Source organism: Haliotis rubra, unplaced genomic scaffold (genome assembly GCF_003918875.1).
Source record: "Haliotis rubra isolate DU_JTF1 unplaced genomic scaffold, ASM391887v1 Scf389, whole genome shotgun sequence".
In the NCBI taxonomy this organism is placed as follows: Eukaryota; Metazoa; Mollusca; class Gastropoda; order Lepetellida; family Haliotidae; genus Haliotis; species Haliotis rubra.
In genome coordinates, this window is record NW_025767067.1 from 1 (window position 1) to 12,766 (window position 12,766).

The following is a 12,766-nucleotide window of genomic DNA, read 5'->3' on the forward strand; positions in this document are numbered from 1 at the left end:
AGTAGTGCGTACGAAAAACACCTATGATGTGGTCGCCAGAAAGCTCCGCCCACTCATGTTTATTTATGATTACTGTGCACTTTAAGACCATTGTAGGTTTAAAGGGCACAACAAACTGTATTGGAAAATGATACAGCACATATATTCACGATGCATTCTAATTTACATCACGGAAAGATACATATAACTTCACGTTAACATTATGTAAGCATATCTGTGTTGTTAAGAAACCTGGGTCATGTGCAAGCACACGCTATCGTCCACTCATTACATTGTCTGCAGGGAAGGAGGTCCGATGCTTCGCAAGTTCCAGGAGCATCCGACAGTAAGGTGTTTGGGCGGCAACATATTCTCGCTCTTCCCAACATACAAAAAAGTGTTTTTATAAACAGTAGTTTTTTTTCTCAAAATATATAATTTTTGTTATGTTTTTCTATACAGATGCGAGTACCTTTATTTTGAAACTAATTCAGTTGTCCCACAACGACAAAGGGTTGGGTACAAATTACACCGCTCATTGTCGCCTTTTCCCAATATACAAATCAACGCAAATAGTGGTGACACCCAATTTTGGACACAACTGACTTGTTAAACCACCCCTCTCGGCCTGTTTCCCTGTTTAAAGGTACTTGTTTTGACACTGGACTTATAATACAATCACTCGAAGTAGTAAACATTTTCGTCTGGGACTTTAATCTAAGTCAGTGAGCATTGTTTTATGCAACTTTAACCGACATGTCGACAATGTCACCGTGAATATCTGTGTGGGGCATCCGACGCAGGTCTTTGTTGTGACGAGAAGACGCTTCAACCACTGCTACCCGTGATCGGCTGACCTCAGAGCTACAGAGGGAGATTTCCCCTGCCAACACTGTTATCTTTGCTCAATATCTTTATAACCATAGTGAGTTTTTCTGTGTTGTTACATGGCAAAATTGGTAATTGGTATCATACTTATGTGCTTGCCACTTTGCCAGCGAGAACCATCTAGTGCCGTTCAAAGTATACTACTCATCTTTAGATAGAATATTCAGAAATATTCAATTCTAAATGCACACTTGATATATTGTCAAGAAATCAACATTGTGTTGATGTCTGTAGCAAATGTGGTGTATTGTATCATAAGGTGGAGTATTTTCTTAATGATTGTACTGAAAATACATACTGCCATGTCTGATTTATACTATCGAAAAAACCGCATATTATTTAAAATTTATTAATTACCTTGTGTGTTCAAACAATCGTCAAAATATGTAACAAAAAGTGTTGATAAGGATTAAAAAGACACAGCCACAAGGCAACCGAAAATCACCTTTCAGTTGAAATAGTACAGCAAAGAGCATGTACTGTCTGGCTATAAAAATCCAGAATGCACGCTGGAGATTACCAATCTTCTGTTGCCAGGCGTCTGCATGGTAGTCTGAGCACGATATCACGGCTTGCAGCTCGTTACAGGTATAACAAATGACCGTCCTCGTACGGGCTGAGCTAGAGTCATCACTGCAGCCCAAGATCGGTACATCCGGGTATTACATTTGCGTGTTCGTACTGCCACGGGTGAGAGCACAGCAGCCAGGGTGCCTGAACTTCGAGGATATCCGGTCAAACTGTACGGAACAGGTTGAGATAGACTGGACTGAGAGCCAGGAGACCCGATGTCGGGACCGTGCTACGTCGTCAGCATCGCGCTCAACGTCTCCGTTATGTAAAATGATCCACCTGGTTGTATAGACATTTCCTTTTCTTTACCGATGTAAAACTTCATGCACTAAAGTCTATTTGTGGACGAGTTATGCATGTTTGAAAATACAGTATTTTCACAACAGATTTCTGGCATGTGCGTTGTTATTTGGGTAGTATATTTCCGCTATTACCCTTGTGCTATTAGTACTTGCAACGTGTTGCTCGTTTGTGGTGCAAATTATGACCCATTGTCATAGTGTGTAATTGTAACCTGCAGTGCCCTGAGTGCCACGCCCACCTGCAGTTCCATGTGTGAGGTCCCCTACACGTACTGTTTGACAATGGGCTAATTATGAGTCATGCAGTTCATTGTTTATGACAACTGAGTTGCTGTCGTGTGACATAAACCTGCCATTCCCACCCTACAGTGTCATCAGGAAGTTGGGCTGGGTTGCCTACTTTACACACACCACAATAGATATGGCACTTCTCCATACCACTTCTCCATGGCACTTCTCCGTGGCACTTCATCTTGGTTCTGTATCTTATCAAATGTGGAATGCAGTAACAGCTATAGCAGAATTAACATTTGTTTGACTGCAATACAGTTAACGAATGAGATTATATAATGCTGTTTGTTACGTCCAGATGGCAGTATTTGTCAACAAATATTCTAAATACAAGTTGATTATGCTACACAACATTTGGTAGGCACAATAATGTACTTCGTCCCATGTCATTAAACACTTGACATGTAAAAGAATAACTGTTGTGTGTCAGGCAAAGATAATTCCTATCAAAAGTGTATTTAGAGTATATTAATTTCATGTTTCCTTGAAGACTCGAGTAAGAATTGGTCTTAGGCAATGCATGCTCTTACGACATGGGTTACTGAAGACCAATTCTAACCCGGATCTTCACAGGTTTCCTGTCTCAAAGATTAATCGTAATGCATAATAGTATCAAAGAAGGGCTTATATTTAGGGAGACAAGCGGATTTAATACCATGTGGATTATTAAAACACCAAAAGGTTTGCTAGAATTGTTACACTTTCAGAAACTGACCGAGTTATTTCTATCAAAACATTTGATTTCTCAACGCTTTTCCCACATGACAAACTTAAGGGGAAGGCTCATTAATTGATCCAGGGGCATTTGGTCCAATAAACGTGTGGTATATATGAATATTGCAATTATTCTCTCTAAATACAAGTATGCAGAAACTGCCAGCAACCAAACGTCAGACCAGTATTATCCGACAGTTTGTAACGTATCTGACCGGCAGAGGAGGGCAAGGACTTTCCACCTGTAGTCGTATTAGTTATACGTGAACACACTCATGCCCCTTGCCGCCTGTTTTGCTGGTGTTGTCGTATTGCACCCATCGGGCGTTGCTTGGTTCATGTATCATACACATAGTAAAACATTCACAAGTCAGAAACTGGGCACGATACGAACGTTCAGGGCATATTTTTGATCTTGTAGACTAAGGGATTTATAAAGGCTTTTTATGTAATTCATTTTCTTTCTACACTGTTATAAATCCACATATTCAGTTCAGATTCATGGATAATGATCTTTTAATGCATGTTTCCCCAAAGACCATACCGCCACTGAGAAAAGTGTTCAGCTTTCAAAATTGTAGTTCTATTTGTAACGTTTATATTTGTATGCTATATGTTATCGATGGTCCCATATTTCTTATGCATTCCTTTCAGTCTGTTATTCCAACTGGGTGATCGATATTTTACTATACCCCCCGACTTTCCGGTGCTACGATCAGCGTGTCCTTTACGATCAGGCATATACGCCCGTGAAGATCCGGGTTAGAATTGATCTTCAGTAACCCATGCTTGTCGTAGGAGGCGACTAACGGGATCGGGTGGTCAGGCTCGACTGACTTTACTTTGTTGACACATGTCATCGGTTCCCAAATGCGTAGATCTATGCTCATGCTGTTGATCACTTGATTGTCTGGTCCAGACTCGATTATTTACAGACCGCCGCCATATAGCTGGAATATTGCTGAGTACGGCGTAAAACTAAACTCACTCAGTCACTCACTCAATCAGGCATATACAATGCCAGGTGAATGGGGCAATGTCAGTCGAGGCTGCTGTTCACTTCAAGTGTTTGGCGAGGTCTGTCAACATCAACCCACCGTCTGCCGTGGGGCGCCTGGTATTTTGCTGACTGTGGCGTCAAATGCCATTCGCTCGCGTACGATACTTTCCATTGAGCTGAGAATGACAATCGAGTATACATAATGCATAGACCGTGGTAATACTGTAGCGCTTTGAGATTGCTTCAGTGTGTGAATTATAGATATGCACATTATCATAAATAGTATTATCATTAACCCATAGTCCGTCATGCTGCGCCTGGGGCGTTAGGGATAAGCTAGTGGTTAAAGCGTTCGCTCGTCATGCCCAAGACCCGTGTTCGATTCCCCACATGGGTACAATGTGTAAAGTCCATTTCTGGTGTCCCCCGTTACGACGACGTTAAGCATTCTCATGTACTATCGACATCATTACAAAGCTAGGAGGCATTTCGATGAACATTAACTGGAAAAAAAGGTGTTGCAAGATCAAACTTTTGACTGCCTGCTTATTCGACAAGTGCCCGTTCTGTTCACAGGTTGAATGTCTGGATCGCGTCCTCCAGATGTTGAGACTGTCATAATATTTATGATCTAAGTTGACTAATGGCTGTCAGGTTTTCGTTATTGTGTTTACATAGACGGGACATTGAGTGTTTTATGAGGTAGAGATTCATGTTAGAACTAGAATCTCAGTAATCCGGACGAGTTGAGGTACGGGAAAGGGATATCGTGCTAAGACATGCATTTTGAGGTAACATGCAATATGTGATACAATGTTTCCATTGTGAAGCCATATTAACACTGTGTATGTGAGTTCAAACAAACTATTAGCAATTCTTCTATACACATTCCGACATCCCTCGTTCCGACCCAACATCCCACATTCCTCTGTACACATGGTTTAAACATATTTATTTCTGATACATTGTTCAGAAGCTGGATCGGCAAACAAGCAAAACGCTTATATTAATTCCTCTCCAGACAAAACAACATTTATGCGACTTACATTTCATAACAATATTACAAAAATACATGGTATCATAAATAACAATAAGCATACATGAATATGAACATCCACACAAATACCTTTAGTTCTGCAAAGGGACAGATGAAAACTTAAAACAGATTAAATCTTTTTGAACTGGTAATAAAGGTATGTACAGATTTGATAATATCATGATTTATAGATCTAGGTAATTCTAAGTTACCATACAGAGTGTCATTTATGTTATATCCATGTTTGAAATAGAATAAATCGTTTCTTATGGCATCATAATTGGGACAAATAAAAAGATAATGAAGGGTGTCCTCGAAGGCGGCACCACAAATACATGATGGGTTATCGGATATAAATCTACTTACTTTATTGGCATTTAAATCGCTGCATTCTAATCGGAGTCTACAGTGGATTATTTGACAGAACCTATTTCCAATGTTGGTATCAAATCCGAATGAAGTATTACAATATAGTGTAATCTTGTTTTTATTTTTTATACACATTCAAACACACCTCATTCAGCACCCCATATACCCTATCAAACATCCTGACCCGTGAAGATCCGAGGTAGAATAGGTCTTCAGCAACCCATGCTTGCCACAAAAGGCGACTGTGCTTGTCATAAGAGGCAACTAATCAGGTGGTCAGGCTCGCTGACTTGGTTGACACATGTCATCGATTCCAAATTGCGCAGATCGATGTTCATGATGTTCATGTTGGATTGGATTAGATTGTCTGGTCCAGACTCGCTTATTTACAGACTGCCGCTCTATAGCTGGAATATTGCTGAGTGCGGCCTAAAAATAAACTCACTCACTATCCAACATCCGTAAAAGGCAGTGCAAATGATGACGTTTGACCCAAAAGGATGGCGTAGATATGCTCGTAATTTCAGTCACTGATTTCTGTGTTCCAGATGTTTTACAGATGGTTGTAATATCGCAATACATGGGTACATTTTGAAGCCAGTTTCAGGTGTGCCCCACAGGGAAGCTGCTGGAATATTGCTAAACATGGCATAAAACCATACTCTGAATTTGTATTTATGTTATAATGAGATTGGAAAAGCAGTATCCTGGTATTTTACGTTTCACCAGTTCTGACTGACTGACTGACTGAACTTTTTAGCAATATTCCAGCAACATCACGGCGGGGGACACCAGAAATGGGCTTCACTCATTGTACCCATGTGGGGATTCAAGCCAGGGTCTTCGGCGTGACGAGCCAACGCTTTAACCACTAGGCTACCCCACCACCAGTTCTGACTGCTATGTCAACCATAAAGTAAGGAAATCATGAACCACAATAAATAATATCAACCGTCAATCGAGGATAACAGCTCGTGTGAGGACAACACCATCTTTATGTTGATGTTTCTAATGACATAGTTTGGACCTGTACAGTTTCATTCATGAATGACTCCCTACAAGTAATGGACAATGCAACCTTAATTATAGGATTTATTTTATACCAAGACGTGTGCCCAAGGCCAGGTGTCATTGTACACTCAGCCATTCGGCTCCATTCACTGCTACAGATCGCATGATAGGCCTTCATCGTGATAGTCAATGGCAGACATGGAGTTAGGTTGTAGATAAGTTGGGATTTGTTGGGACAAATAATATATTACCTTTGCTTCACTCTCAGTATGAACTCAGTTGACATGTTTGGGGTGTCTCGAGTGGCAATGAAAACCTTAATATAAGACCATTGTACTTTTCCTGTCCGTGGACCCTAACCGCGAAGGCTTAGTCTTGTTCTGGCTCATTTTCCTTGCTTAAATATAATTAACAGAGTGATAACTTAAACGAGTGGGTCTAACCTATCTGCGTCAAAGCAACACTATAAATGCTATAAATATGACATTGAATAAGCTGAATGCCATTTAGAAAGTGATTGCATGAGACATACGCTATATTTGGGATTTGTCTTTCTCAGTAGTATAAATTGTAGTAGTCCCTTCCGGGATTCGAACCCACATGCACATTTGATCGTTTTCACGTCAAGACCGATGGATTCGAACCACGCACATCCGACACAGGTTACATCCACAAATCATTACAGCCTGTACCATACTTGCTATCAGTGGTGTATCTGTGAGAACAGTTCAACGTTTACGACGTCTACGCCTCTACACCATCCGTGCAAGGCGCCAACACCGACGGCCAATTCAGACGCAGGAGTGAGTGAGTTTAGTTTTACGTCGATTTTAGCAATATTCCAACAATATCACGTCGGGCGACACCAGAAATGGGCTTCACATATTTTAACGATGTGGGGAATCGAACCCGGGTTTTAAAGCGAAGGCTACCCCACTGCCCCCCAGACGCCAGAACATCGTCGACGCAGCCAACATTTATGAGTGTAGAAGAGTTCTCTTCACGATGAGTCACGTTTCTTCAGGCATATAGATGAACTTTACATCACGTAGTGATCGTGTGAACTTACTTGTGACCAACAAGCTTTTGTTATGGCTCATTTTCAATACTCCGGGCGCGTTGTTCTTTTGGGCTGTCAATCGTTGCCATACCTTGAAATTTGTCTTTCCATGTAAGAACATTTCATCAAGTAAAAGATTAACACTGATTCGATTGTAGTGAGTCTCAATAACTTTTGCCTTTGAGAAAATTAATAGATATGATACGTGATATTTTTGGGGTGGTAATATGTGATAAATGTAATATATATTCCGTGATGACGGAATTGTGCAACTTTTCGCAACCTCTTTCTAACTAAAGACCACCTAAACCATTCTCTTTAGACGTTCTAAATTGCTCATAACTGTGGACAGCAGAATTGAATCGAATTGATGTTTAGCCATGCAGAATCACCACAAACAGTACAGCATACCATTTTAATAATATTATCTTTAAATTTCCTCTTTAAGGCAAGTTCTCAGTACCTATCGCCAGCTTACAGGTATGTCAACATACATTCTAACTGTCCTCTTGACGTCGGTAATAATCGCGATATCACATGACATTGTTCCCATTATCTCCTCTTAAGCTGAGTACATGTATATTTGTCTTTCATCTCAATGTTATGCAGACACAGAGTATTCTGAAAAGCCTGAAACAACAGATCCATGGGGTATATTGGTACATTTATATGTCGTTTGAAAACAAGTTCAAAGATACCATCAGGTTCAACAATGTCCTGTCACAAGCATCATGACAGCCTGTAGATAATCGATTCTGGACCCGACACCCTACGAGTATACTGGTTCACAGTTTGAAAACTATTTCAAGGGTGATTACACAATGCCATTTTAGAAAGTGGTCAAATATAGCATATGTTATTTTTGGGATTACACTTTCTTTGTATTGTTCAAATTCTAGTACTTTTTGGGGTTGAGTCCCTTCCGAGTCAGGCACCTAATCGCCAGCACACAAAGCCAGCTTCCTAACCCGCTCAGCCACCGCGACTTCCACAAAAATGGAAGTCAGACAACTAGTAGTCCAGACTGAGGACTTTGTGTACCCCTCTGATAACTTGGCACGGCTCCCACGGCCGAACACAATGCCATTTGAGAAGGTGGTCAAATGTAGCAAGGATTACGCCTCGATCAACATTGTCCCACAATACGGTAGAATGTAAATAATCGAGTCTGGACCCGATACCCACAAAGTATGCCATGTTTCCAAATTCATTGAGATGTAACACCTTGTTTTAAAGATCATTTAAACCTGTAGAATCTTATGCATATTCAATAAGCTCTAATTTATGACGTACAATACAAACTATTATAACAGTGTCTGATCCTAATATGGTTGATCCACATGCATTAACAGATAACGTATACCTCCATGGTAACACTTTTATACATAATAGCATGACAATATACTGAGGAGCAAACAAACTATACCTCTCGGTTGATTACTGAGCGATATTCTATTTATTAAATACATTAACTGTACTGGCAGTCTCACTCATACTCTTACGTGGTTTTATCTTTGATTCAAAAGTAGTTAAAAAATAGAAACGGAACAATTCGGTAATATGCAACTCATGATGGGTCTTTTTAGCTGTGAAAATATGATGGGTCTTTTTAGCGGGCGGTGGGGTAGCCTAGTGGTTAAAGCGTTGGCACGCCACGCCGAAGACCCGGGTTCGAATCCCCACATGGGTACAATGTGTGAAGCCCATTTCTGGTGTCCCCTGCCGTGATGTTGCTGGAATATTGCTAAAAGCGGCGTAAAACCAAACTCAGTCAGTCAGTCAGTCTTTTTAGCTGTGAAAATGTATCTGGGTTTTTTTCGGCACAAACGTACAACATTTCAAATATAGCAAGGTCATAAAAAATTCATTTATTTCCCCAGTCTTCAGTGAACATTGTATTTTTACACATAATGTACCCTTGTGTCATGTTCGATCACTTAAGAACTGTCGCTGAATTTTCAAAGTTATATTCATATAATCTTATTTTCAAATATCTTACCTCTAAACTTGTTTATTTATGTAAAACATTTCCAAAATCGAGGTATTTTTACTGCTTTTCACAATCGCGGCATGGCTGCCCTCCCACTGTCAACACAAGTGACCCAGAAAGCTACGTCACTTAAGTTCGATCATATGATTGGCTGGCTTGTCGCGTAAACAGGATGACTTGTAAGGACGATCTCTTGTGTCAAATTCAGAGCTAGAGCAGTCCCAAGTAATTTTATGGTATTTATGTCCATGAAACGTTCATTTCATGTTTCAATACTTCTAAAAACGATGAAAAGTTACAAATATTCACGCTATATCCAAGTATTATGAAGGGAATTATTCTTCAGGGTCATCGTGATGGGCATCAAACCTCAGAATGTAGACAAACACCACGAACTGGCTTGCAGAAACGTAAATGTGTTCTGTGCTGACATATAGGGTGGGTGCATTGTGCAAAGGTTGTATTTATCAATGAGGCAATAGCTCGAACTTCATCAGGTATAAATTCATGGAAATTCTCAAAAAGCATTAAGTTTTCTATAAGAAATGGCCCTTACTTGTTTCCAAAGTTTTGAATTTTGACAAGGATATCACGTGTCTGGACATGTCACAATTAAACGAGCAACATAAACAAACAGAAGACAGGGGTGCTGTCAATTTACAACGTGTGAAATTTATACTGTTTACATTTTATTTGAGCTGATAAAGTTACATTATGATCTAGGGTTAAAAAGTAGTTGTTTGCTGAAAATGAGCTATAACTTATATTTGGTAACTTGACATGAAACATTTTCAGGTCCAAACGAATGAAAGTGGTGTCGCCAGAAGATCAAAGCTGCAGATATCGTAAGTTATCGCTACGTATTGCGACAATTACCATACAAAATGGGCGATCGAAGTTACATGACGATCGAACTTGTGTGACTTGACGATAATTACCCAGCAACCGATTATTTATACAAACTGTTGCAGGATGGTTGCAAGTGGGTATAATCAAATTTTACAACAATTCTTTTAATTTTCAATTATACAGAAATTGTTTTTGTTTCTCCTCATTCAGTGCTTACAAGGCGAATCCATCACTGGGTCTAAGTAAACTGAAAGTACATGTTATATTTCTCAGTTGGGGTACCATCAGAAAGTACTGATGATCACCCACTCTCGACACATTTCAGGTATCCAGTCATGGACAGAAATGTATCTTGGCGTATTGACCAAGGTTAAGTACAGTTTCTTCTATGAGGTAACGATGTCAGTGCTTGTTCTCCGTTATTTTAGAATGTTGACCAAATGGACAAACATACATCCTATTATATGTTGAACACAATTCCGCAAGTAATCATAACAATATAATCGGGTCTATACCCTCAGTGAGTTGGGCTCCATTCACTGAGTTCAATTTTAGTCTAACTACCAACTTCAATAGACCCTTTGCTCGGGCATATTTCAGCTTGTGACAGTCTCTTGTTTTGTAGGTCGTTTACCGTTTCCATCTTTGTATGGAAAAATACACCTTGACAAGTGCTCCCTAACACAGCATGGCATTAGGTTTCACAAATAAAGATTAGATATATACAAACCAACCAGTAAATGTTTTTGGACATATTTAATATCTTGATACATTTAAAGCATGTATGACTATGAAACATGGAATGTCATGGAAACAGAGGTACAGGATAGAATAAATTTCATATTGTCTGATCACGATGGGCAGTAATGCGGAAGATGAGACACAGCGACACATGGTGATTGACGCAGCCCTTCAACTGCCACTGGTTTCGGAATGTCTGTGTTTCGACATTCATTTTCAAGATAAAGATATAACTTAAATAAGGAGTCATCATTTGTTGTCAGTAAACATATGAATAGTATGGTGTTTATGATACAGGGGCAAATAGTGAGAGAGAGAATTTATATTTAAAGTCACATCAACAGTATTTCAGGCACATCGTGTCTAAACATGTTAAACATTAAAAATACATTTCACGCTAAAACATGTCGTCCGTTGTTTCTTAAAACAAGACATCTAGCTTGATTTTAAGTTTAAATAAGCTGAATATACAAATAGAACATGATATTATGAAAGTGTTTCAACAGAAATTGCATATATCCGAATCTGCACAAGGGTGGTTCCCTGGGTATTCTGCGCTGGCGCGTCATTGACCCTGGCAAGGCCTCCGCTACTGGGCGACACGCCATAAATACTTACTGTAGAAAAATAACAAGAACGGGTGGTTAGAAGTTTTTTGGTATTTTTCGCTCTCGTGGTGCCACACCCGATATTAAGGCACTTCTGTTCAATTCTTGTTGTATGTCACATGCTAGTGTGCTCAAATACTGGACAGTCAGCCCCTATGTGATAAACGTGTTTACAGAACTGTAAATAAGCCTTTTTGGTTTTTGTCCGTTTGCAACTGTTACATGTATTGAATGATTGTTCTTTGATATAAAATGTTAAAAGATACCATTGTTTGTGTCTGTGCTTTTTGCGAAAAGGCGCATGGTTTTCCATTTCCAGTAGATAGCATGCCAGTGTAGTGATTTGTAATCACCTGGGTAGCATCACGCAGAAATGGTCACACCATTACTGTTGTTATTCTGTTTAAGAGTGATGGCAATTGCATTACCATAATCATGCTGTGAAAGCGATATGGATGTAACGTTGAAATGATTTATGATATTAACAAATTAACATAATGAATATATGATTTTTTAGCATTATCCCATTCAGCCCTGACATTGTTAAAAACATGCACACTGTTAAAGAAAATACATGGTTGAATTTATTAGTTATGTGGTTTAATTGGTTTTAGATCTATTCATTACATTCATGTCAACACAATCGAGTGACCAAATATCAGAACAAGTGACAGACCCCCACCACTGGAGATGGTTAAAGCGGATAAAAAGCACTATTTTCTAGTTAATATACAGTTTATTCCCAGCAATCAACAATAGGCCAAAAAGGGTCCAATCATCGAAATGTGCGTCATGAAATTAGCGAAATTATAGATGCTGAGGATATTCAGTTAATCTGGTCGTTCAGTTCCGTGTATTGTATGTACCGTTTGGTGTCAATAGCGAGCTGACACGAAATATCAAAGCACATATCGGTGTTGAAAATGGGGTGTATGTAGTTGTTTACATTTCGCCCAAACACTTTCTGCTCAAATAACATTTTCCTGCTCTAAAAGTCACTATGAACCTTATTTTTGTGGCGTATACATGTACTATACTATAGTATCGATGAAAATGCTAAAAATACATTCTAACCACCCGTTCTTGGAATTTTCGACAGTAAATCTATAGCGTGTCGCCCAGTAGTGGATGCCGCCAATGGATTGTCCTTGATCGCGCCAACACAGCATACCCAGGGAACCAGTCTAAATCGGTTATAACACATCTTAGACTGTATATGAACTTTCACATCTGGATACATCGACCTTTCATGGACTGCTTGCCTAAATACATACAGTAAGACAGGTTGGGTGAACTTACGAAATGAAATGAAAATGAAATTCAAAGATATGTATGTAATATTGAAACAGTTGCCT